The sequence below is a fragment of the Halichoerus grypus genome, chromosome 10, assembly GCF_964656455.1.
Source record: "Halichoerus grypus chromosome 10, mHalGry1.hap1.1, whole genome shotgun sequence".
Lineage (NCBI taxonomy): Eukaryota > Metazoa > Chordata > Mammalia > Carnivora > Phocidae > Halichoerus > Halichoerus grypus.
Window position 1 is genome coordinate 124,850,137 of NC_135721.1, and position 20,831 is coordinate 124,870,967.

General features: G+C 50.6%; 1 long non-coding RNA gene across 1 annotated transcript in view; it reads right to left on the reverse strand.

Moving 5' to 3' along the window:
• LOC144379172 (uncharacterized) overlaps window positions 1-20,831 on the reverse strand; it is a 52,850-nt gene that overhangs the window by 14,583 nt on the left and 17,436 nt on the right. The window lies entirely within an intron of this gene.

Below are 20,831 nucleotides of genomic sequence, written 5' to 3' on the forward strand. Positions count from 1 at the left end.
ACACGTGGGTCCCTCCCTCCCACCACCCCGGGCGCAGGATTTATGGCCTCTCCTTGCAGGCAGCTGGTAACCATGGCAAGCTCCTTAGGGAGGCTTCAGGCTGGAGCCTCGTCAGCCCCAGACTCCAGTGCGGCCGCTTCCTCCCGGGATGGAGGAGAGAGGAGAGGCCAAGCCAGCGGAAGGGGCTTCCGGAGATGGAGGCAGAGAGGTCGCAGTAACCCTGTCCATGACGGGTGCACGGATGCTGTCATGTCAAACCCTCACACTACCCCGGATGCAGACACTGTCATCACCCCCATTTTATAGATGGGCAAACTGGGGCCAACGAGCGTGTAGTCACTTGCCAAGGCCACACACCAAGGAAGCAGTTGAGTCCGGGGCTGGGGCACTTACGTACTGGGGCCACTGCCTCTTCCCCCAACGGCTGCTCTTGGAGGGGTGTAGAGTTGCTCTGGGGCTTTCAGGCCCTCTAAGACCTTGGCTCCCCCATCTGATGTCTGGTTCTCTCTTAGATCTCAGCCCCTGCTCATATCCACCAGGGATGGGGAGATCACTGTCTCTCTGGAGGGCCCATTATCTCCCTAATGACTAGACACAGTCTCCAAATAATTGATCAAGCCCTGTCACCTTTCAGAAGCATTGTTTTGGCATTTAAGGTCCTCCGTGATCCGGCTGCTAACTCCCTTCTGCTAACTTATCTTTCGTGGCTCACCAACACCGTAGGCTGCCTGGGCATCCCCCCACCTCCCCCGCTTGCTTAGTGCTCAGCTTTGCCCTTGGGTCTTTTATTATACCACCCCCCGCCTTACAATGCTACCTCCCTTCATTCCTACCCCAGAATATCAGAGCTGGAAATGCACTACCTCCTCATTTTCCTGATGCAGAGAGGCTCAGAGAGGGGATGAATTTCCCTAGTGCACAGGGGGAGCTGATGATGGGCCCAAATCTTCTGCCAATTAAAATAACAACTAGTCATAAAATAGCTAACATGCACTGAGTGCTTGATACCACCATTCTAAGCATCTCACATGTGTAATCCACTTAATTCTTGAACGATGCTATGAGGCACATACTATTCTATTGCTATTTTGCGGAGGGATGAGGCATGGAGAAGTCGGGTGATTCGCCTAACGTCCCCAGAGCACTCTGACATCAGAGCTACGCTCCTAACCAGGTGCTTCCCCTGCTCCACGCTGCCCCCCCCCCCACACACTCGGCTTGTTGGTGAATGGCGGAGCAGACACAGGTGCCCAGAAGAGCCAACATACCAGCAAGAAGCAAGGATGGCGGATCTGCCAGGGAAACTGCCTGTCACTTGGGGTCTTGGGCCTGGGGCCTAAAGTCAACATTCCCCCTGCCCCAAGCCTGCTCATTCGGGTTGTCGCTTCCCATGTCCTCTGCAACTTCCCATCCACGGTCCCAGGGATCTTCAGCATCGTCACTTCTCCCTCCTGGAGGCAGGACCAGGATCTGATGCATCTCTACATCCTGGAGCCTAACTCGGGGACCAGCACATAGTAGGTGCTCAGGAAAGATGTGCTTTTATTTTATTTTATTTATTTATTTAATTTATTTATTTTAAAGATTTTATTTATTTATTTGACAGAGAAAGACACAGCGAGAGAGGGAACACAAGCAGGGGGAGTAGGAGAGGGAGAAGCAGGCTTCCTCCGGATCAGGGAGCCCGATGCGGGGCTCGATCCCAGGACCCTGGGATCATGACCTGAGCCGAAGGCAGACGCTTAACAACTGAGCCACCCAGGCGCCCCAAGACTTGCTTTTATCTAAGGGGCTCGAGTAGGGCTTCCCGCAGCAGGGGACATTTGAACTGCTCCTGGAAGGAGAAGTAGGGTTTTGCCGTATAGAGCAAGGGGGAAAGCAGATGCCGGGCAGAGGGACCGGCTGGAGCAAAGTCTTGTAGGAAGGGATATCCCGAGTGCGGGAGTAGGGGATGGGAGGGACAGCGAAGAAGACAGAAAAGTAAGGTGCGGCCAGGCTGAGCGCCTTGGCAAAGAGCTGGGTCTTCACTTGGAGGTGGGAACACTCTTTATGACTTGTGCCTGGGACAGATGGGGAAAGGGAATGGGGCAAGAATATTTCTCACAGGTTTTACATTCACAGGTTGGGGCTGCTGGGGCTGCCGTCTGCAAACCAGTTTGGCTAAATCACCGCCCCCCTCCCCAAACTATGCACCAGGCCCCGTCTGGGGTGACAGATAGACGGCGCTGATGCCGGGGCTGAGGGAGATTTTCCTTTATTCTCTCTCCTGACAAGCGATGGAGCTGGCAGATAGAGCATCTTCTTCCCTAATCTCCCGTCTCAGGCTGCAACGAGGAAGCAAGTTGAGCCTGGCACCTTGTTCAGAACTTAATCCTCTCCTTCCTGAGTTTAAAGCTACAGATTCTAGTCATGGATTTGCCATCTCCAGGGAAGAGAGTGAGTGTGGAAGAAAATGGAGCTCACACACAGGGCCGTACCGTTGGGGCCACAAAGGAGGTGGTGAAACCCAAAGTTGGTCTCATCTTTATGGAGAATGCAGGAGCTGGACCTGGACTGCACTCCTGACTCTGATGCTCTCAGCTGTGTGACCCCAGGCAAATTACTTCACCTCTCTGAGCCTCAGTGTTCTCCTCTGTAAAACGGGGAAAATAAATCTTTCCAGGTTTGTTGGGAGGCTCCAATAGATGATGAATGTAAAAGTAATCCTCTGGAAAAAGTCGAGTGCAGGTGAGGTTTGATTATTATTATCCACTTGCGAGAGTAACAATAAATTTCTCAGAGTTGTGAGAGTGAAAGATAATAATAGTGGCTCTTTGTAGAGCTTTTACCACCTGCCATTACCTCCCCAGGCTGGGCCTGTTCTAATATCCATTCACGGAGTGCCCACCCATACCCCACCCCCACCCCCCGAGGCAGGCTCTGTTATATCCCTGTCTTAGAGATGAGGGAGCCTGGCTATCCCCATCTTCACTGCCCTTTGCTGAGGAGGAAATGTCTCTCTTGTCCCCTGATCTGGGTTCTGCAGTCCACTCACACCGCCCTGGCATTTGAGAAACCTTACGCTATGGATTCTCACTTCTCCTGCCCTATCTTCACCCCTCTCTGATGGGCTCCTGGCATAACACATGCTCAAGTAGATTCCCTCTTAAAAACAACAGCAACAGGGGTGCCTGGGTGGCTCAGATGGTTGAATGTCTACCTTTGGCTCAGGTCATGATCCCAGGGTCCTGGGATCGAGTCCTGCATGGGGCTCCCTGCTTCTCCTTCTCCCTCTACTGTTCCCCTGCTTGTGCTCTCTTGCTCTCTCTATCAAATAAATAAAATCTTAAAAAAAAATAGCAACAAAAAAGAAGCACACCCCCCCCGACACTTCCCAGCCCCTTCCCTTACCAATCAAACTTCTCTGAAAGTTGGCTGTACTCAGTGTCTCCTTTACTCACCTCCTGCTCACTTCCTAACCACCTAGCTCCCATCCCCCAATGCTTCATTAGAATGGCTCACAGAGGTCACCAATGGCCTCCATCTTACTAAATCCAATGGATGTTCTTCACCTTTCATTTCACTGGACCTGTCAGCAGTATTTGCGACATCAAACTAGACAACAGGGTTTCTTCCTACCTCTCTAATTATGCCTCTGCATCTCCTGGCTTATATTCCTGCATTCCACCTTCAGAATCCCCAGTCTTTACCTGCACAATCTCAGCTGTACCAATGGCTCCAATTACCATCAATACCATGGTGACTCCCAACTTAGGCTCAACCTCCCTTCTGAAGTCTACAGATAAAAATACAATTGCCCACTCAACATCCCCACTTAGATGCCTCTGTGAAACCTCAAACCCGACATATCAAACATATGTTCTTCTTCAATACTGGCCCTTTGCCTGGGTGCCCCATTGCCTGAATGGCACCCATCTCTGTCAAGTGGTCCAAGCCAGAAGGCTGGAAATCATGAGCTTGACAACTGTCATCTCTGCACCCGCAATGGGCAATCAATCTATCATTAAGTCTGGTTCATTTTACATCTTAAATAACTCCTTAAGTTGGCCACTTTACATCATCTCCATTACCACCCTAATTCAAGCCAGGGATTCAGGATGATTCTTAGATTTTTGGCTTGACACTGGATAGTGTGACACCGACCGTGATGGAGTGAATGGGGGGGGGGGAGTTTGGGGAAAGAAATAAGAATTCCTTTTTAGGTATGTTTTAGACATTCATGAGACATGCAAGTGGAGATGTGTAGCTGGCAGTTGGATGTAACAGTCTGGAGCTCCAAGGAGAGGGGACATAAATCTGAGATCATCAGCATATTAGTGATATTTAATGCTGAAGAAATGAATGAGATCACTTGGGGAGAGACAGAATGTGGGCCCAGAAGTGATCCCTGGGGCACTCCAATATGAGAGATGAGATAGAGGGGAAAGGAGGCACAAAGACTGAGAAGAACTTGCCAGTGAGCTTGGGGGCCATCCAAGAGACCGTGGTGTCATGGAAACCAAGAGTGGAACTAGAGATCAGCAAGTTGAAAGCTGTGGAGAGGCAAGGTAAACTGAGGATGAGAAGTGACTCCCCTAGGCAATGCAGAGGTTGTTAGTGGCCTTGAGGATGTCTATTCTGCTGGACTGTAAGCCCCATGAGGCAAGGAATATAATTTGTTTGCTCATGTTGTACCTCTAGTGCTTAGCTCATTAGCATTGTTTTCTGGCATGTCTGGTTATATTTGACTGTGTGTTGGCCATTGTAATTGGATTTTTTTTTTTCTTTAGGAAGAATTTCAAATTCAGGATGAAGGTATTTTTTTTTTTCTAAAAAGAATTTGCATTTGGCTGTGGTGCTACCATTCTGGGATTGCTTTAAACAAAAATCCAAGGCTTGAGGTTCCCTGGAATACCCAAAGAGTGTGGATGAGGCTGCCAATCCATTATTCAAGGCTGGGCTACCTTTGGTTCACCTTTAGCCCAAGGGTGAAGCCCTCTGGAGTCCCAGCTTATTTCCGCAAGGATCTCCCACTTGACTGCCCACTTTATGCAGGCCATGGACTTTGATTTAAATTCCCTTTATGCTGTGAGATCATCAAAAAACAAATTCGAAATTTCCGAGATCAGCAAATGCCCTCAGGACAAAAGCAGATTCTATGCTCTCTAACTTCTCTGGGTTTCTGTTTTCCCTTCAGTTTTGACCTAATAATTCCAGGTAATTCCTTACAAAGAGCTTACTTGTCAGTGCTTTGATGCTTTAATAAGATGCTTTTTTCTATTTTATCTAGCATTCTTAGCTCTTTTCAGCTGAAGGGTTGGTCCAAAAAACCTAGCCTCCTGTTTCTAAACCCAGAAAATGCTAATCTCTAGGGCTTAGCACCATGCATGGCACATTGTAATGGCTCAATGAATATGTATTGATTGAATGGATGAAGTGGACCCAGGTCTCCAACATCCCTGCCTCTTCTAATGCACTGGACATCACACTCCCAGGCCAAGATACCAACAGAATGCTGTGGTCAGAGCTCAGTGAGTTGTGCAAAGAGGCAGGGCTGTGAGCTCAGAGGAGGGGAAAGATCTCTGTGGGATCGGGAAGGACAATGGCAGGGGGTAGAGGATAGTACGGGGGTAGAGGATAGGACCAGTGTGAGCACAAAGATGGAACTTGATGACAAACTGGCCATTCGTTTAGGAAAAGAGGACTCACGGGGGTGGGGGTGGGGTGGCTTTGTAAGTAAAGGCCTGAAGCAAAGGCTGGGATGTGTAAGGGTTTCAGCAACCAAGGGAGGGCAGAGAAGCACGGGCAGCCAGGGGAAAGTGGTGAAGGCCAAGGGAGGCCCCTGGGCCCAATGTGAAAGCAGAAGCAGAACCCTGGCAGGAGGGAAAAACAGCTTTTGTGAAAATGCACACATGGTAATTGCTAAGAAGAGTATCTCCCCCAGTTTAAAAAAGCTCTCTCCTCTGAATTTTCCTTGGTCCCAGTTTCAAAGGAATTTTAATTGCAAAGAAAATTTGTCATCTCCCTGGGGGGAGAGGGCTCTGTAGCTTCGAACAGTCATGCCTGACGCTGATTCTTTCTCCAAACTGGAGATTTCCACGCTTTGGCTGCGTGGGAGCTGTCTGGGGATTGGGCAGTGCGGAGGGAGGGGTGGGGGTGGGACAGGCCTCCCAGTGCCTTTCTGTGGCCAGGAAGGCTGGGTTTGCAGCCCAGGGTTTCCTGGCCTGGGTCCTCCATGAGGGTTTTTGGTGCCAGCCCGGAGACTGTCCTAACTCTTTTCTCCTCAAACTCAGTGGGTTTATTTAATTAATTATGTTAATTAAACAACCGGTCTCTTGGCTTCCATCCTTGCTTTACTGTAGGCTATTCTACACTTAGCAGCCCATTTGGAGAACAATTTGGTAGTTTCTTAAAAAGTTAAACATAAATTACCACACAATCCAGCAATTTCTCTCCTAGGTATCTACCTAAGAGAAATGAAAACATATGTCCCGGCAAAGCCTTGTAAGCAAATGTTCTATAGCAGCACGATTCAAAGTAGCCAAGAAGTGGAAACAATTAAAAATCTACCAACGGATGAACGGATAAACAACAGTGTGGTATATCCACACAAAGGAATACTATTAAGCAATAAAAAGGAACAAACTGTGCATATATGCTATAATAGGGACGCATCTCAAAACCATTATGCTCAATGAAAGAAGCCAGATGCAAAAACCCCACATATTGTGTGACTTCATTTACATGAAATGTCCAGAAGAGGTGAATCTACAGACACAGAAAACAGATTAGTGGTTGCCTAGGGCTGGTGGCAGGAACGGGGATTGACTGCAGATGGGCACGAAGGATCTTTCCGGGGTAAAAGAAATGTAAAACGGGATAGTGGCAGTCTTGTGCAACTCTGTAATTTACTAAAAATCAGTGAATTGAACGCTTACAATGAGTGAATGTGATAGTATGTAAATTATACCTCAATAAAGCTGTCAGGAAAAATGGCTCCCATTTCTCTCGGAATAAAAGCCCGAGTTTCTACAAGGCTCCAAAGCCCTACATGAGGTGCGCCGGTGGCCTCTCTGACCTACCACCACCTCCCCTCCCCTCCCCCTCAGCTCCAGCCCGAGGGCCTTCTGGGTTGGCCTGGGGACGGAGGGACGTGCTCCCACCTGACAAAGCCTTTGCACAGGCTGTTCCCTCTGCCTGGGATGTTCTCCCCCGCAGACAGTTGCAGGGCTCCCTCCCTCACCATTTTAATATCTTTGTTCAAATATGATCTTTTCAGTGGAAAGTAACCCCAGCACTCCATCTAAAATTGTAGCCCTTCATAGGGCTCTCCCAAGCACCCTTTCCTTATTTTTTCATAGCTTTATCACCTTCTAACCTATGATTTACTTATTTAATATGCTTATTGCTTGTTTCTCTCTCTCTTCACCCGCATATATGCTCCCCTGGGATAGGAATTTGTGTTGGTTCGATTCACTGATGTACCCTTAGGGCATAGAACAATATCTGGCACAGAAAGGTGCTCAATAAATATTTGTTGAGTGGATGAATTAATACGTGATTTCTGAATGCCCTCTCTGTGCCAGGAGCTGGACATACAGCAGTGAACGGGGCTCTCCGCCCTGGGGGGCTTACATTTTAGTGGCAGAGAGACCGGAGGCAAGAAAATATTTTAAACCAGTAGTGGAGGGAAGCCCCATCACCAAGAAATCAGGAATACAACAAACTTTACAAAAGGCAGTTATGGGGGCAGGACGAGGGAGGGTCTTCTTGGCAAGTGACCTGATGGATTAAGTAGGGACTGGCCAACCGGGGAGGAGGGAAAGAGGATTTCAGGCCCAGGGAACAGCATGCGTGAATGCCCAGAGGCCAGAGAGAAAGTGTGTCCTGTTTGGAGACATGGGAGAAGGTTGCTCCAGTCGAAACATAATCCGTAACAGGGAGACATGGGGCTGGCGAGCTGGGCTGGAGTCAAAGTACGAAGAAGAATCAGAAAAGACACTGGCCATAAACAGCTGGGACATTCCAGCTGAATCTCTGCCGGGCCTTACGCCACAGAGAGAGCCTGGAGTTCAGACGTGTTAGTGATCACTGGAGGATTTAACCGGAGAGTAACAGTGATACTTTTGAAAGGATCACTCCAGCTGCCAAGGGCAGAACAGATTGGAGGCACGGGTGCTGAATTTGGGGAGGCTGGGCAGGAGGCTTTATGCCAGTCCCACTGAGAGAATGGCCGGTTGAGGGTGATGGATTGAACATAGGTGCTCGGGAAAGGGAGGCATCGTGGATATGAAGTGCCCCAGCCAGCATTTGCTGAGCAGATACTGTGTGCCAGGGAAGGCTCGGAGCGCCTGGCCAGTACTGTCTCTTAATCCACACAATTACATGAGGGATCTGAGCCACAGGGAGCCTCTGTGACCTACATGGTGCAGCCAGGATTCCAACACACTCTACAGATGACATTCGGCTTTCCAGGGTGATCCCCAGGTTGCTGGCTTGGGTGAGAGGTAGAGCCATTTGGGGAGACGGGGCTGGGGGAGGAAAGAGGGAAGCCAATTTGTGAGGGAAGATGCTACACGCACAAAAAGTGTGAGGCTCTGGGGACCACCCAAGTGGAGACACCAACTGGACAGTTGAATATGGGGGTCCAGAATCCGAAGAAGAAATGAAAGGTGGCGGCAAGTGATTTGGGGGTTATGCCCCCAAAGATACCACCTGATGGCAGCTGAGACAGTTGGAGACCAGACTGAGGAGTGAGAAAAGGCCCAGGTGAACCCCAAGATTTCCAGGGCGGCAGGAGAAGAAAACAGGGTGTTGGCATGATCTCTTCACAGGAAATAAAATAATATACAGACATGGGTGCTGGAGTATGAACAAAACATTCTTCTAGAAGGAATTCGGAGAAAGTGTGAACAGGGTTTACCTCTGGAGAGTAGCTGGCAGGGTTGGGGAGGGGCCCTCATCCTACACATGTTCCCAGACATCTGATACTTGGGCCGCATCTATTTCTCCAAAAACACCAACAGGGGAATGAGAGATTGGTGAGATTTAAAGTCATTTTTGCATGTTTTATTTTTAGTATTTCTTTGTATTTTTTTTTAAAACGTAATGGTGTTTCTAACAAATGAAGGGGCAGGTGGAGGAGGGGATGACTCCAGAGGAGCCACCAGACATGTGGGGAGAAAACCCTGACAGGGTGGGGTGGGGAGGTCAGAGGGGGGAGATTTGGGAAGAGGCCGGGCTAGATGTCCAAGTTCATAAGAGGCCCAGGGCGGTGATGGGATTGGGGCTGTGGCACAGTGTAGTGGCCTCCTGTGGGGACCCTGGGGGAGGTGTAAGATTGGTGTGGCTGGAGGAGGAAGTGGGAGAAAGGGGTTGGCTGCAGGGGGAGGGTTGGGGGGGCAGCTGGGGAGGCCTCTGTGGCGAGGGTGCTGCTGGGGAGGGGCCTGGAGGGCTGGAGACGGGATACCAAAGGCTGAGGGCAGATGCAGGAGGCAAGGGATCTGGAGCCCGGGTGGAGGGAGGACATGCCTCTGCTATCACTGGTGGCCCGGGGAGGGGAGGGCGAAGCTGGGAGCAGAAGCCAGGCCTCAGCAGCCCAAGGCCAGCCCTCCTGCTCTTTCCCATTGGGTTGTGGCTTACTGGGGACAGTGCCTGGCTTGCTTCTCGTGTTGACCAGCCAAGCCACGCTTCCAGACCCCTTTCGTTAACTGCTTGGGCCACTGGACAAGGCAGCCTCCTGATGGTGCTCATCCTCCGGCTTGCAGTGTGACCTGCAGCGAGTCTTCCCCACCCCCACCGCTGGGCCTCAGTTTCTCCTCAAAGGTCAGTCCAGCTCCAGGATCCTAGGATTGCAGGTCTCAGTGTGCCTGCCAGTCTCTGCCCCTGATGTCTCAGCCCCAACATCTGCATTAAAGGAAACTCATGAGGGGTGAGGTGGTTCTCCCAGCCAACAAGATGAGCCTCCTGACCCAGAGATGACCTGGACACCTTTCATATCACCAGAAGATGCCTGCCACTGGGAATTTCACGGGTTCTGGGTCCAGAACGGCCTCGTTTGCTTTTCCTAGATACTCTTGCCCTCAAACAGTCAGGTCCCGGTCCACACTCTGTCCCCACCCAGCTCCATGGCCGTCAGTAAATCCCACGGGACTCTCTGGGTCTCAGCCTTCTCATCTGAGAAGCGAACATGATCATTGCTCCCACGTGGTTTTATTTCAAGGGTTAAATGAGGCAATGCATGTGACGATCCTAAAATACAGCAAAAGCTCCGTATCTGATAACTCTTATTAATAAGCTGCACCCCCATCTACGAAAATTGAAAATGTCTGAAACCCACAACCCAGAGGTCTGTAGTAGGCAAACACTAGCTTGTGTTCTAGGAGATACGTACACATTCGCTACAGTGCTGCTGATAATAAGGGGAAGAGGGAAAACATTCTACATGTCTCTTGGTAAGGGAGCGGACAAAGAAAAATGGAGTATATTCATACAATGGAATATGGCCACTTAAATGGAATAAGCCAGAGCTATATATATCAACATTGATAGCTTTCAAAAACCTTATTGGAGAGAAAAAAGCAGGTTGCAGAGTGATTATACATCTAGTATGGATCCATTTGTATTAAAAAATACAAAACAATGCTACTTACTTTCTGCGGGTGCATATCATACGCTCAAGTATCGAAACAGGAATACGGAGCTACCCACCCAGCTCATGACAGGCGTGACCCCTGAGAAGGTGGGAAGGAGGCCAGATTGGAGGTGGGGGGGGAGAGGGGTCCTCGGTTTTGTCGGCAGGTCCTGGTTTCTAAGAAAATGGGTTCGTGTATTTCTTATAAAATTAAAATTAATTTATGAAAAGAAATTAACTTTAAAAAAATCCCAGCCTCCCTATTTCACTAAATTGTTTGGAGGATCGAATTATATGTGCACAGAGAATGTGTAATTCATTTTCTAGTTGACAGGGCATTTGTTACCCACGTGACCTTATGCTATCCTTTCAACAAGACTCGAGATGGATGGATTATAATGTCTGTTCTATCGAGGAGGAAACAGGGGCGCGGGGAGGTGAAGCATTTGTCCCAGGTCTGGGGTGGGGCCAGAGGTAGGATTCAAACTTGAGGCTGTCTGGTTCTATAGGTTGGCCCTGCTTTCTACTGCTTCAGACTCTGGGATGAAATGCCTTTTGGATGGTCTCCAGGCCACTATGGTCATTAGGATAATGACGATGGGGGCACATCCTACCGCTAAGCTCCCTCTCAGGGACAAAATACCTGTAGTCTCCAGGCAGAAGCCCTATAGCCCCACCTGAGCTGGCCCCGAAGACCTCAGCCTCATGGTTAGGAGGCTGCCCTCGCTCTCTTGAGACTCTCACTCACAAGTTTCTGGGAGGCAGTATGGTGCTAAAGATAGACCGTGGATATTGGTCTCAGAGAGACCTGGATTTGAACCCTGGCTCTGTTACTTACCAGCTGGCAACCTTGAGCCAGCCACTTCCTTGCTCTGCAAAGTAATACTAAGTTTACAGGTTGCCGTGCACAAAGTGTACACAGTAATAAGCACTCACGATGGTTAGCTCCTGTTCTTTTCTTCCCACGGCCTTCCCAGCTCTGAGCAGGGGCCTGACTCACCCTGGAACCCTCTGTCGGACACAGTGCTCGATATAAGGAGATGCCAAGGGAAGCCTGTGGCTTGGCTTCTCATGGGATTAGATGATCGGTGACAACACAGAAAGGCACCACAATCTTAATGCTTATGGTCCTCATAAGCAAGGGTCCTCCCCGACCCTAGCTGATTGCCGGGGTTAGATTACTAGGGCCATTTTGAACTCTACCTTGAGGACAATGGGGAGCCATTGAAGGTTTAATCAAGAGAGCGACATGGTGAGGTCGATCTCAGAAAGAACACACGGTGTGGAGCGCGGGTTTGGAATGGACAGGCCAAGAGGCAGGGCCACCTCTGACGAGGCTGTGGTGAACAGTTCAGGTAACAGAGCCCTGAGGTCCCTTCTCATCTTGTGAGATACCTGGGGGACAGTGGAAAGCCAGGAAAGAGTGGGTGGCTGGACTAGATTTTGAAAGATGCTAGGCTTTTATAGGAGGCTGAGATAAAAAACGTGATGTATATGAGAATGTGTTCTGTAAACTAAAAAAAAAAAAAAAAATCGCATGCATCCACACTGATCTCATTGTCATGGTCACAGCCTTTCTCGGACATACAACATCCGTGCCCCTTTGTATTCAGGGAACATCAACACAGGTCTCAAGCAAATTCCCAGCTCACCTGAATCACTTGGCAGAAACAAGTTTTTATGTCAACTCACAAAACTGACCCATGTAAGCCCTCTGACAAATACAGCACATTATTGCAAAAGCGGGTAGCCAGCTAAAGGGAATGGCTGGTTTTCCTTTTTCTTGTTTGTCACAGACACATCTGTTGACCTACACCCGGCACTGAGGATAATATCACACATGCCCGAAACTTCAGATTCAAGGGAAAAGCCGGAAAGGCAGGTAGGAGCATGGACAGTGTGGGGGTGGGGGAGGTTACAGCTTCTAGTAAAAACAGCGCCTGCCATTTTTCGAATGCTTACTATGTGCCGGACACATACACCAAGTCTTGTCTCAATCTCTGCTGATTTTATACATGCCTTTTACAGACGAGGGGGATGCAGACGTAGGCGATCAAAGTATCTTACCCAAATTCACGCGGCGGCTAGGTGGCAGAGCGGGGGTTTAGAGCTTGTGGAGCTCGGAGGTCCACTGTGACAGCTTGTTCTCATCATCACCAGACTTGATGACTAACAACACTTTCCTTTCTGTCCCCGAAGACTCTGATACTGATGATTTTAATGATGTCACTTCATTTATTCATTTAAAAAATAATTATTGAGTACCTACTCTGCTTGGCAATGAGGAAGGAGGATGGCAGGGGAAGGGCGCAGGCAGAGGTCGGGAGACAGAAATGTGTGTGCAACGTATCCAAGACATCCTGGACTTGCCAGGTTAGACCCTGGCTGGGTAGGGAGTAGTTCTGGGAGAGAAGGGTCTGTAAACAGTGGGCGGAGATGGGGGCGGGGCAGGAGAGCACGGAGGGAGCAGGGAAGGAGTCTCGCTCCTTATTTATTACCTCTGGGCTCTCAGATGCATGACTACCAGGCAAAAGTGACAAAATAAAAAGGGAAAGGAAAAAAAGCCAGCTACAGCCAGAATAAAATCAGGGCAAATAGAATAAAACCTGACAGCCAAGTATAAATAAATATTCGTAAAAGAGTTAAAGGACAGATTAAAATAAAAACACCAAATGCAATTCTTACCCCTTGACAAATGCACTGCGAATTGGGTTCTTTTAATGAAATGTTTGGCAGGTGTATGAATTATTTATAATTCAATATCGGGTGGTTAAATGGAAAATGGAAGATGTTCCCGTCGTCTTCTCGGAGCTTATCCTCCTCCCCCAATGAGCTCTCCTTGGAGATGTGGGGGGGGGCCCTCCCCCCCGCCGGGCACAGCCCGGGACCCCGGGCCCTGGAACCCTGCCTATCTCTGGGTGTCACCACTTGCCCACTTGCTCCCTGGTCACAAGCTTTCATGCTGCTTTGGAAGGAGGCCCCTCAACTCCAGGAACAGGAGTGGGAGCAGCTGACCAGGGTTAGGGAAGCTGGATTCCGGAGACCTGGGTTCTTGTCCCCTCCTTCCACATACTCTGAGCATGCTCTTGGGCAAGTCTTTGCCCCTCTCTGGGTCCTCCTCCCTCACACGAGCTTCTCCGTTGCCATCTTTTACTTTTCCGCCCCACATTTCAGTTTCCAGAATGCATTCCGACATGTGGGCCTCACCACATCCTTCTATGGCAGGGAGCGTGATAACCATGCCCATTTTACAGAGCAGAAAACTGAGGTTCAGAGAGACTCCTGGATGTGCCTCTGGTCTCACCACTGTATGAGCCTGAGGTGAGGCTGGAGCCCAGGTCTTCAGACTCCACGTTCACTGGGAGTGTGATTCTGGGAGCAGATGGAGGTCAGGAATCCCGGTAGAGTAGATAGGGCATGGGCCCCAGAATCAGACACTCAGGTTCCAGTTCCAGCTCTGAACTCACTGTCTGTGTGATGGGGGCATGTTACCTAACCTCTCTGGTCCTCCACTTTCTGCCCTGCACACCGCGCTGATGAGAACAGCTACCCTCAGGGCCACAGTGAGGATTAAGAGCCGGTGGGGTCCCCTGCACAGTGCCTGGCCTCAGTGAAAGCCAGACATTGCTGGTCCTGGAGCGACAAGAAATTACACTCATTTTACAGATGAGGAAACTGAGGTCCAAAGAAACAAAGTGACTTCCCCAAAGTCATTCTGTGAATCAGTGACAGAGAACCTAGGTCTCTGGGAGCTTGTCAGACCATGTGCTGCTGGTTCACCACCCCCTGCCCCCACCCCCGTCCCCCCCATGCTGAACTGGATCCCTCCCCTCTCAGCCCCGCCCACAGGACATTCTGCTCTTGTCTGTCCCTGCTCCCTATTTCTCTATCTCTCTTTCACACACATGCACACACACAGGTGTGCGTGCACACACACTCACACACACCCTGTGAGTGAGAATGGGAGTGGAGAAGCTCGTGGCAGCAAACGTTGTGACTTCCCTGAGCAGCAGATGAATGAGTCCAAGCAGTTAACAAACGACTCTCAGAAAGGTGGGAGAATGAAGGTAATTAGTCCCCTTAATGCCGATTTCAGACTAATCTTTCACACTTAAGGAAATTGTTCCAATGATTTTCTTATTTTCAGGGGAGCTCGTTAAGTCAGAATTAGAAAAATAGATATGGTAGGAGATAAGAAAATGGATCTGGTAATGACAAGCTGCCTGAACGCCCCAACAGGGGGCTGGCCGGGATGAGTTGGAGTGACAGATCCAGGTCCGCCCGGGATGTGGGATGTGGGATGCGTGGCAGCCGGATGTCCCAGGCCCCCAACCCCACCCCAGGCAGGACGAAGAACCCTGGGAGCCTCGGCTCGGGGCCTCTCTAGAGTAGGTGCTCAGTGTATGCTGGTTGCAGTTGCTGTGTTTGGACCCAGGGCATCTCCATCAGCCTCTGTGCTCCCGGGCCCTGGCCCAGGTTGGGGGATGGGAGGGCGGGGCACTCATCAGACAACTTCCCTGAACATCTGGAAAGATGTAAGTCTTTGCCAGGATCTGGGACCCACTGCAGGGAATTCAAACCTCAGCACCTTCTAGATCCTCTAGGGAAGCTAAGGAACATGCATTGATTGCCTCCTGCATGCAAGCTGCAATGCTGGGTGCTTTATCTCCATCTCCCCCCAGAGCCCCAGGGGGTGGATGCCAGAGTCGAGTGTCACCGTTGTATACAGGTGGAGATGGGAGGCTCAGAGGCAGAGCTGAGGATGCTCGGCCGGTCCTACTGGTAGTTTTCAGGTGTTCTCTTTTGTTCTGTTGTTAAATACTTTGAATAGTGCCTTTGGTCATGTGCCTTGGCCAAGGCCACAGGGCTGTGAGTTCCAGTCTATAACTGGAACCCCTGGTGTCCCCCACCGACGCACACACCATTTCTGCCCCTCTGTGTAATGAGTCCTGGGTTGGGGGGGGCTCGGAGGGGATGACTTGGAGCCAGGAGAAGCGGGGTCCCCTGCGGAAAAAGGGGGACTTCCCTAGGTAGGAAAGTGGGAGGGGGGCCTACTGGAGAAGGAAGGCTGGCCTGGTGTCTGTCCTTCCCGAATGGGCACAGGCTATTTTCTCCCTCACTCTCCTTTGCCACTCCAGTCTGCCACCTCATCTCCGTTAGGCTGTGGCCGCCCCCTGACCTGCCGCTAGCTTCCCCGTGTCTCTCCAAATCCTCCAGAGCCTCCTTGGACTCCGGCCCTATCGCTCCTGGCCTTCATCCCCAACAGCGTCAGCTTTCTCCCTCACCTTTGAACCTAGAAGGGACCCAGGGGTCCCACTTCTAGCTGCAGTGCATTCTGGGAAGCTTAACCTTGCATATCCAGTGACCTGTGCGTGGACCAGGTCAGTGCCATCTGCAGAAACGGCCTGACGATTGGCTCTGGCAAGGAGAAGAACTGCTCTTTCACAGGCCAAATGGGAAGATAGGACTTTGTGAAAATGTCAATATGACATTTCTCCTCCGGTCATGGGCTAGGTTGTGCATTCAAGTCTTGTCTCCCTTCTATACCTCCCATCATAAGGTAAACCTCTGCTGTTCAGAATTTGTGCCTCTTTTGGAGAGAGCTCCTAAAGTAGTGGTTCTCAAGCACTGATTTTTGTCCCCACAGGACATTTGCAATGTCTGGAGACATTTTCACTTGTCCAACTAGGGTGATGCTCCTGGCATCTAGTGGGTGGAGGCCAGGGAAGCTGCTGACCATCCTACAGTACACAGGACGGCCCCACAGCAGAGAATCATCCAACCCAGGATGTCAACAGTGCCAAAGCTGAGAAACTCCTCCCCAGAATCATTTGATCCAATGGCCCCATTAAGTAGCTTACCTAAGAGCTAAGACCCAGTTCTTTTTTTTTTTTTTAAGATTTTATTTATTTATTTGAGAGAGAGAGAGAGAGCTTAAGGAGGGGGAGCGGCAGAGGGAGAAACAGGCTCCCCACTGAGAAGGGACCCCAATGCGGAGCTCGATCCCAGGACCCTGGGATCATGACCTGAGCCGAAGGCAGACGCTGAACCAACTGAACCACCCAGGCGCCCCAGGACCCAGTTCTTCTGACAATGCCTCCCATGGGATTAAACAGTAGAAAGGTCAGTAAGCCTCCAAGTCAAAGATTCAGGGTTCTGACACTTTTTGTTTTCAAATCAACAGACGTATATGGTGCTCCTAGTATGTGCCAGGCGTTTGTAAGGTGCGGGGTATTCAGTAGTGGACAAAATAAAGAAAATCTCTGCCTATGTGGAACTCACAGTGTAGTGGATTCTGAGCTGGGTCACCTTAGATTTGTCTCTTTCCCTCTCTGAGTCTGTTTTCTCATCGCTAAAATGGGCACAATACTATGTTTCTTCCTCTGTTGTTGTGAGGCTGTCTGAAATCTAAATGTCAAATACCACTGTAGACCCTCGATAATCATTTAAGTGGACTGAATGCTTCTCCTTTCTGGAGAGGGCTGGGCAGGTGGTGGAGATGGTTTTGCAGGTGGTAGGGACAGTGTTCTATTAGGAGAAGAGAGAGGGGAGAAACCGAAGGTATCCCTGAGCACTAACTGTATGCTTCTCACAGATCCTCCTATCACCCCTGCAAGGTGGGTGTTCTTTCACTCAAAGTGCAGATGGGGAAACTGAGGCTCGGGGAAGGGAAGCGCATGCTCAAGCTGGTCAAGTGGAGCTGCTGGATCTGAACCCAGCTCTCCTGGCTCTTTTGGTTCTCTCCCTTTTGCCATCTGCAGGGCCTTTTGAGGGGGTACTGGGCAGGGAGTCAAGGTCTGAGCCTGACCAGGCCTGGCCTTCAAGCCTTATTCCCCAGTATCCCCCCCGGGGTCTCGGTCTCACCCCATTAGCGCTGCTTTAAAAAAGTGCGGACCGACCGGGGCGCGTTATTGCCCACATAAATCAGGCGGCTCCGAGTACCGAACACCTTTAAACAAACAGCTGATGGGAGTGAAGTTCCAGGATCATTATTAATAGCTTTTCATTTCGGTGGCCGCTGTGCTGTGACATGCCTTCCCAGCAGAAGCCCCGCGCAGCCAGCCCCCGATCGGCTGATCCCCCGAGTCCGCCAGTCAGAATGAATGACTGTACCTTTGTGTTAATTGTGGAGCCCAAGCCACACGCGGAATGCTAATAGGGCAAGTGGGAGGGGGCAGGTGCCAATCTTGCCTGGCTGCTGGGCAGGGAAGGACCCCACCTCTGGCCCTTCTCCACGCCAGCCAGCAGCGGGCTCTTTCTAACATACTTATCTGAGCTCCGCCCTCCTCTGCTCCAGAGAGCCCACGGATCCGGGGCCCAGAGCCAACTCTGGACTCATCTGGCTGCCATTCAGGGTTGTTCTTGTCTCCTCCTCTCTCCTGCTCCAGGCTCCTTGCTCGCACTCCCACACCACCAACCTTGTGTACTGTTCCAATTCCTACTCATTCATTCATTCATTCATTCATTCAACATTTACTGAACTCTCTGAAGGGATGCAGGGGACAAAGCTATGAACAAGACAGATGTGGTTCCTCATCTTGTGGGGCTGAACATCCAGCAGAAAAGACAGACATTTGTGGGCTCTGGAGCCAGGCTGCCTGAGTCCACATCCCAGTTTGGCTCTTTTGTATCTGTGACGTTGTACGCAGAACCTCTTCCGGGCCTCAGTTTCCTCCTCTGTAGGATGGGAATGATAATAGTAGCCACCTCAGAGGGTTGTGTGAGGAGTTAGATAGCTAAAAATATATGAAAAGATGTTATATACTTACTATCACTTATTGTTGATCATGAAGTACTCAATAACCGTGTTATTATTATCATTAATTCATGACTTCATTAAATCGCATGGTGATGGTTACAAAAGAAAGGTACAGGGAGCAAAGGGGGCATCAAACAGGGGAGCCCTGGGAAGGGTTCCCTGCAGAAGTGCAACTCTCCCGGACTGGAGGGATGAGTGTGTACTAAGTGAAGCGGCGGTGGAGTGGGTGTGGGGAGGGGAGAGCAGTCAGGTGGAGGGGACAGCATGGGTCAAGGTCCTGAGGCTGGCTGGCTGCCCAGGTGAGAAAGTCGGCAGGCAGCAGGAGGTGATAGGTCAGGAGAAGCAGGGGGAGTGGGGCCACACCACACAGGGCCTCTTGGCCTGGGGCACACTTTATATTTTTGTCCTGAGAGTGATGGTAAGTGATTGAAAGCTTCTGAAGCAGAAGATTGGCAGGAACCTTATTCTGTTTTCAAACTTACCCAGGACGCTGTGTGTGTGCAAAGCAGACTGGCCCCCCTCGCCCAGCTGGGGCCCTCCTGGGGTGGCTGAGAAAGAAACAGGGAGACAGGAGAAGAGGCTACTGTCCAGGTGAGTTGGAGGCAGCGAGGGTGGAGAGGAGAGGCCTGCTCCTAGGGATGTACGGGAGGCAGAATCCCCAGGACACAGTAGGAATGCACCTGTCAGGGAGGCCTCCAAGGTGGCCCATTGGTGACATGGGGGACGGAGGGAGAGAGTGGAGGGTCGGGACCATGAGCTCAGTTTGCATGTCCTGGTGCCTGTAGGCCTCTGAGCCTTTGCAGGTGCTGTTCCTTCTCCCTGGAATGTGCTTCCCCAGTCTTGTCTGATGGGGAATTTTTAATTAATCACTCACAGGTTCTGACATCACTTCCAACACATGAAGCCTTCCCTGGCTACCCCAGATTGGGCCTCGCCCTTCTGTGGATCAAGTTCTCTGTATGAACGCACAGCTTCATGAAGAAGTGCAGCAAAGACAGCAAGGGTAAGGGACAACACGTGGCCCTTCCAGCTCCCCCTGCCTCAGTGACCTCAAGTCTCCTTTCCCTTTGTTGCCTCTACCTCATCTCCCTCCGTAGGTTGGAGGGTCCCAGGCTGAGCCTTTGGGTCACTCCTCTTCTCTGTCAACACCCACTCCCAAGGTGACTGCATGTAATCCCACGGCCTGAAAGGCCAGCAATGTGCTGTTGGCTTCCAAGAGTGTGGGGCCAACTGCGGTCCCTGCCTGCAACCCTACCTCCTACCTCCACCTGCCTGCAAGTCTGCAACGCACTGCAAACTCATCACATCCGAAACTGAACTCCCAACTTCTACCCCCGACACACACACAGATAATAAGAAAATCAAATAAATTCTACGCTGCTCCTTGTCCAGCTTCCCCCTTTTCAGTATCTGGCAACTCCATTCCAGCTGCCTCCCCCAAAAGCCTTGGAGTCATTTCTGACTTCACACCATCTCACACCCGGCATCCAATCCATCAGCAAATCCCTCCTGCTCTACCTTAAAATAGATCCAGAATCTGGCCATTCTCACCACCTTCACGGTTAAGAGCCTGGTCCAAGCCCCCACCATCTATCTCTCACCCTGGTGACTGCAACAGCCTCCTCACTGGTCTCCCTGCTTCTGCCTTTGCCCCCTACAGACTGTTCTCGGTCATGGTGTCATAACATAAATCAGATCATAACACTCCTCCTCTTAAATTCCTTCCACTTCTTGTCTTACTCAGAGTAAAATGGCTCATGAGGCAAGACATGATCTGGCCTCTTGTTACTTCGCTGACTTCCTCCTACCATCCCCACCCCCCGCTCCAGCCCCACTGGCCTTCTGGCTCTTCTCTGAATATAACAGGCATGTTCCCACCTCAGGGCCTTTGTACCTGCCGGTCCTCTTGCCTGGAACACCCTTGCCCCTGACATCTGCCTGGCTCCCTCTCTCCCTTCCTTCAAAGGTTGGCTTTCTTGGCTTTCCCTGACAACCTGAGACGGAACAGCTCCTCCATCCCCTGTCCTCCCCATCCCCTCACCCTGCTCCGCCCCGCCCCCACACGTAGAACTTAACACTGTTTGGTATTTTATACTCTACTTATTTCTGATCTGCCTCCTCGCCCTTTCATGAGAACTCTCTGTATAGAGGCTTTGCCTTTTGTGCTCAGAGCTGTATCACCAGCTCTTAGAACAGTGTTTGGCAATAGCATAGGGGCTCAGTGGCTATTTCTCGAATGATGCTGGAACCATTGCTTTTAACTGTCTACTTGTTTGTCTATTTCTCTGTCTCCCCCAGCGGACAGAAGGCAGCAGTAGGGTCCAATTTGCCACTGCTTTTCTGGTGTCCAAGGCAGAGCCCGCACAGAGTGGGTGCCCATTAAATGTTTGTATAAACAAATGGATAAATAATAGAATTTCCAGATGGGTTCCTGGGGTGCTTTGAGGGAGGCGTTATGAG